This window comes from Petromyzon marinus, chromosome 41, assembly GCF_048934315.1.
Source record: "Petromyzon marinus isolate PM22_M1 ecotype Great Lakes invasive population chromosome 41, UKy_Petmar_22M1.pri1.0, whole genome shotgun sequence".
Classification (NCBI taxonomy): domain Eukaryota; kingdom Metazoa; phylum Chordata; class Hyperoartia; order Petromyzontiformes; family Petromyzontidae; genus Petromyzon; species Petromyzon marinus.
Genome location: NC_133707.1, coordinates 11,097,356 through 11,103,205, shown reverse-complemented (window position 1 = coordinate 11,103,205; position 5,850 = coordinate 11,097,356).

The window sequence follows — 5,850 nt, the reverse complement described above, 5'->3', positions numbered from 1 at the left end:
GTGTGGGCTGGGAGGAGAAGTTGCAAAACCGAGGGTGCACTGGGAGGCAACTGGTGGTGCCGAGACTGAGGCTTTGTGATGTACATGGCGGAAGTAAATAAGCAAGCTAGGATTAAGCCGCCTTTTACCTACGTGACTTTACCGAAAAAAAACAAAGAGTATGAATCCTTGCAGTCTCGAAAGCTTCCAATCTAGAATGTTTGGCCATACTTCGCCACGCCGGTTGGTTCGTGCAGGTTGGTGAAGGTAGCGCCCAGGACCGGGGCACTCATCCGGGCCGTAGCCAGGAATGGAATTCGGGACGCCGGGCTGCCGGCCCAGCGCGCATTCCACGGTGCCACCGCTGGAGCGTCACGGATACCGGGGGATGCTGTAGAGTGATTTATTTTATTTACCTTTCCTATGCGTTGCCCTCCTATCGTGCTATTGTGCTGCTTGTTTGTTGGCAGCGTTCTTATCCTGTGCCCCTACTGGACGTCTGTTCAAAAGAGCTTTGTAGCTTATCGGATTCCTCCAGGATGAATAAATATTATGATATTGGTCAACTGTTGACCTCAACGTTCAGATATGATGCCCTTGCTCTCAGTGATACTATAAACAGGATGCTATTGTTCATATTGAACCTGTTATTTGATGTTATCCGAAGCAAGCACTTCGCGCTTCGATTTCCACACCCCTTGTACACTTACACAAGACAAAGATCCCCCGTATAGCCATCACAGACTTTTGGGGCAAGTGCTGTGGAGGACGATACGGTGCACGAGTTGGGTGGGTGGGTGGCCAGGACCACGCCCAAGCCGCCTTTGTCTCCCGAGTGGCGACGTTTCCACACCGCACCAGGGGAGGCCCAGAACCAGTTCAGGTGGATGTATGTTGAACTTCTTTCGCACCGTACGTAGCCAACCGAGCTAATTGGAGGTGCGATAATCGTCACCGGTGTTGGCTCCGTGAGCAGGAATCGAACTCGTCTGGCCAGGTTCGGAACGACAGGGTTGCGTGCATTTAGCGAGCATCTAGTAACGCGGCTTGCGGTGGTGTGGGGATGGTCTTAGGTCGACAGGACCCCATCGGCGACTTCGCCGGTTGTTCAAATTAGAGCAATAGAATTAAAGTAGACAAATATAATCGGGGCCATTCATAGGCAATCACGGTCTAAGCGTAGCAGCGGAGAAATTATTTTTTTTTGTTAATTGAAAAGCAAAAAGCGAACAATGTGAAAGACTTAAATTTTGATTTAAAGCTTTCCTGACTGCAGGAATTCATAGTCTTGGTTCTTTCGGTAAAGTCACGTAGAAGGGAAACAATAAAATAATTGTTTTATATTTTTATTATTTTATTGTTTCCCTTCTACGTGAATGTACCGAAAGAACCAAGAATAATGTGAAAGACCTTGATATAAAGCTTTCCTAACTGCAGAAATTCATATTATTGAGTCTTTTGTTATTTTCTTTGAACCTATCTACGTGACATTACCGAAAGAAACCAGGAGCAATGTGACAGACATTTCTATCCAACCGCTCCATAGGTGAGCGAGCCGCGTTCAAAAGCAAATCCGCCGTTGGTTCACAGGCCTCTCTCTCTCGTGTGTGCCCTGAATTATTACCGTAGCCACCTTAATCTTTAACAAAATAATCACAACTTGCCTGAAATTGGTAAATGTGTTTGTTCTTATGCGTTCGGCGCATTATTATTATTATTTACGATTGGCGACCGAAACGTTTTGCGAGTTGGGTATTAAGTATTAACAATGCGATCGCACTTAATAATTTACCCTTTTCAACGTAATCATTAATCGACGTGAAAGGCAATCGCCGAGTGCTGCGTTCATTCGCACGATTGGCGCTTACCAATTGAGGCGGATTCGAGCAACGTTGGCGATTTAGTCGACGACAATCTTCATTTTATCATTCTCGGTTCTTCTGTCCCAGCCTACGACGACGACAACAACAACGACAACAACAACAACGCATTGCAGTGGAGTCCTCCAGCCACTCCGGGTTCCTCCCAACCCACGTAGCCCAACACTCGTTTCGTGACGTTGCCCAAACGCGTCCATGCAGCACCACGGCACTTGGGCAACGCGTCGGGCTGCCATTCTCCCCCGCCTGTCTGCGCGCAGGCCGGGCGCGTTGCAAATTCCACGGCCCTTTTGAGACGCGGGTTGACGTGAACGGCAGCGCTCTCTATAAACGGCGCACTATCTATCCATTGTGCTTTGCCATGCACGCGCGTTCAGTGTAGAGCACTTGGCCTGGGGGGATGGGGGGGGGTCTATATTTGATTTTCTCCACCAAAGTGAATGGCCGATGCCCCGCGTGTAAACATCAGCGCTGGGATGGACAGACGGTGCCAGGGCGAGGCGATGCATAATGCTCCTCCCGGCATTTCTTCTCTGTCCATATTTGCCTTAAGAGGTGCTCAGTAACGGCGATGGCCTTGGACGATTTATGAGGCTGAATATCGAACGGTTTGCCATCGTCAACGCATTACAAGGGGCTCTGATCGAAAACGTTTTGTCTCAGATAGAAAGCAGTGGCTGACAATGACAAAAAGTGGCGTTTCTCTGCACAGTCCCCTTGAAGTGAAATACATCCATATCCTGAAGCTTTAATCCCAGCCCTGAAGAAAATCCCTTTGTCCTCTTCCTCGAACTGCTCGCTCACCGCACATATCGCTTCATTGTCGGTCAGAGGGGTTTTGTTTGTTTGTTTTCCCTGCGGTAGATGCACTGTTGTTGTTGTTGTTGTTTTGCTTCTGTAATCTTGTGGAAATGTGTGGAAGTCCTTGGCAGCCAGGTTCGATCGGTGTGAGCATTCCCCACACCGCGTATTGGACGGTAACGATTGGCACCGCGAAGGAAGACGCCACTGCAGAGTGTAGCGGCTGGCGCTCTGGGCTTGGCATCCAGACGTCGCCCGGTTCGATCTGGCCCGGCGTGGCGGTTGAAATAATGGGGCCAAGTTTCTCAAATCCTCTCCCCACCTCTCTCCAACCGAAACTGTGGACTGAGGTGGGGGGCGGCGGGGGGGGGGGTAAAATGTGGGCACTGGCCTGCCCTCTTCCGAATATTCTGACCGGTGTGTGTGGAAGAGTAGGCCAAGTGCTGTCCGTCTCGCGGCTGTGGCATGGGCAAGTACTTTCGGGGCTGAACCTTTTTACCTTTTAAGAATCATAATGGCTTCAGCCATCTGCTTAAGATGGCCGAGTTCATATATTGTTGACAAACCTTGGTAATCAAAACAAAAGTATTGTAAGGACTTTGAACTGATCGCTGCTTCATACAATGACGTCAGACTACGGACTTTTACGTCATCCCACATAGAGTAACTGGGAATGTGCATCACCAAAGGGATGAGGTATCCACACGACCCCCATTAACAGCGTCGATGTCTGTGTCACGTGTCCCTCCTCCACCCGACACAGCCAATCAGTAAAGTCATCACGCGATGCCCGAACGCGTCAGTTGAATTCCCGTCTCAGCAGCATCAGCAGCGGTAGTGTTGGAGAGCGATTGCACGACGTTAAACAACCATACTCTTTGGTTCTTTCGGTAAAGTCACGTAGTTAGAGAGTGTGGTGGGGGACGGCTGGTGGTAGAAATAACCAATGAGTATGGATTCCTGCAGTCACGAAAGCTTCAAATCAAGATTAAACAACCAAGTACAACTGGGTGGAGGAGGGCGTACAACACACATTTTGCTCAAGCGATCCAAAAACCCACTATGAATCATAATATTGGTCGCTAAATCCTAAACGAGAAACTTAACTACTTTTATTTTTCCAAAATATGTTTTTTATTCAACCAGGTAAGGCCCACTGAGCTATGTAGCTCTTTGTCAGAAGTGACCTGGCCACAATTGATAGCTCAACAAAGTGGCCCATCACGTGGAAATGTACAGCAGCCAATTACTCTAAATGCATCATGTTGATTCTAAATGTGCAGGAGTGGAACACCGGAGGAGAAAAATCCACGCGACCACGGGGAGAACACGCAAACTCCAAATATACAGCAGCAGGCGTCAGGGTCGCGATCGAACCCACGACCTCCTGCATACCAGGCGAGGTAACTAACATCCCGCGACCGTGGCGCCCTGCACAGTGTTACATTCATTAGCCCCATCTAACGGGACCCTTCTTGAGAGTATTAAGATGGCAATAACACAAGAGGTGTTAAGATGTTAAAGCATCAAGTAGACACCGACGGCATGGCACCATGTCTACATGAACCACACACACTTGTGTAATGAGCCATTCAGAGACACTATTGAGGAGGAAACAACGTTTATTCTACACTCTACGCAACACCGTCACACACGGGACTAAATACACCAATTGTCACTCTTGTTACACATAGGGGGCCGTCGATACATGACGTCACGCACCTGGGGGGCGGGGGGGGGGGTTGAGAAATGTGACGTCACGTCAAAATGCGCAAATTTAAATAAATATAGACAACACGTTCTACTTAATAAAATGTACGTTTTAATAAATGTTTTCTCGTACAACATCAGAGTGCAGCGCCACATTGAATACGCACTACAATGACAATAGTTTAAAGCGATTTGAAGCATGTTTTATTTTCAAAATGGAAATATGGTTTGGGGGGGGGGGCAGAGCTTTGTGACGTCATTTGAGGGGGGTCTGACTTTTTGTGACGCTCTGTGATGAGGGGGGAGGGGGGGTCAAAAATCGTCCAAAATCGTGTGACGTCATTTATGAACGGCCCCTAGGACCACAATACACCTATTTCTCTTGCAAAACGGGATAACTACAATCGGGTCAGCCACGTGCTGTCTGACCCACGATGTCGAAGACGGGGACCATGATGTAGCACTTGGGTTCCACTTCACCTGCAGACAGCCCGGATCGGTGATCGGGGCTTCCCTTTAATCTCTCTGGGCGCCGCCTGGCTCCACCCTGGGCCGCGCCCTCCGTCCAGAATATTCCCGACGGTTCCAGGCGACACCGCACCTGTTCCCTCTCTGGCTCCGCCCTTAACCACGCCCCTTTCGGGAACTCTCCAGACGTTCTCAGCTACCCCTCCCCCCATGCCCCCTCGTTCACCTGTGGCCCACATTACTCACCCGGCCCATCACGTGCTTAACCCGGTGCCGGAGTGACTCGTCCTCACATGGCCCCTACCACCAGCCGCCCCCCACCGCACTCCCCCAGTGGCCCGCTCTGTGGTGATTCCCTGCGGCGCTGGTCGAGGCTGCAATCCCCGACTCTGCCGCTAGGACTCGTCAGGCTTCCTCCTGCTAGCACCCAGTACCATGCCCCGAGTGGCCCACTGTTTTTTCAGTTTTCATTGATTAGGTGTCACCCTGTGAGCCATGCGGCTCTCGACTCGGGTGCAACCGCAACAAAACAAAAACATGAACAAGAAACATCTTAAAGTGACTACACGCAACAGAAAAATCCTGGAAAAAAACAGCAAAGTCTTCCAGAAAAAACACCGCATTTCAACGCTGTGTGCAAAATTCCCAGTGGGATGCAAGTCAAACAATAACAACCATAAGACAATGTAGGTTAACGTTATCAGGCTAACTCTGTACTACAACAAACAAACATGGCTAAACCAAAACGTTTTCAAAATCACCAAAATAAATCTATAAAAACAATGTAACAGTGATCATAGCAACTGTGAATCAAATTTAACGTAGACGTAGCACTTGAATTCTGCACGGTGTGTCAGCCTCTGCGCCTGTTTCAAAGGCACTTGGCGTGATCCATGTAACCTCACTCCACTCGTACTAAAACACGCAAACAAATATGCTTTGATAACGCGCGTGCATTGCCCTTGAAACGGATTGGACTACACCAGAGACGTCATACGCCCCAACTCAGATA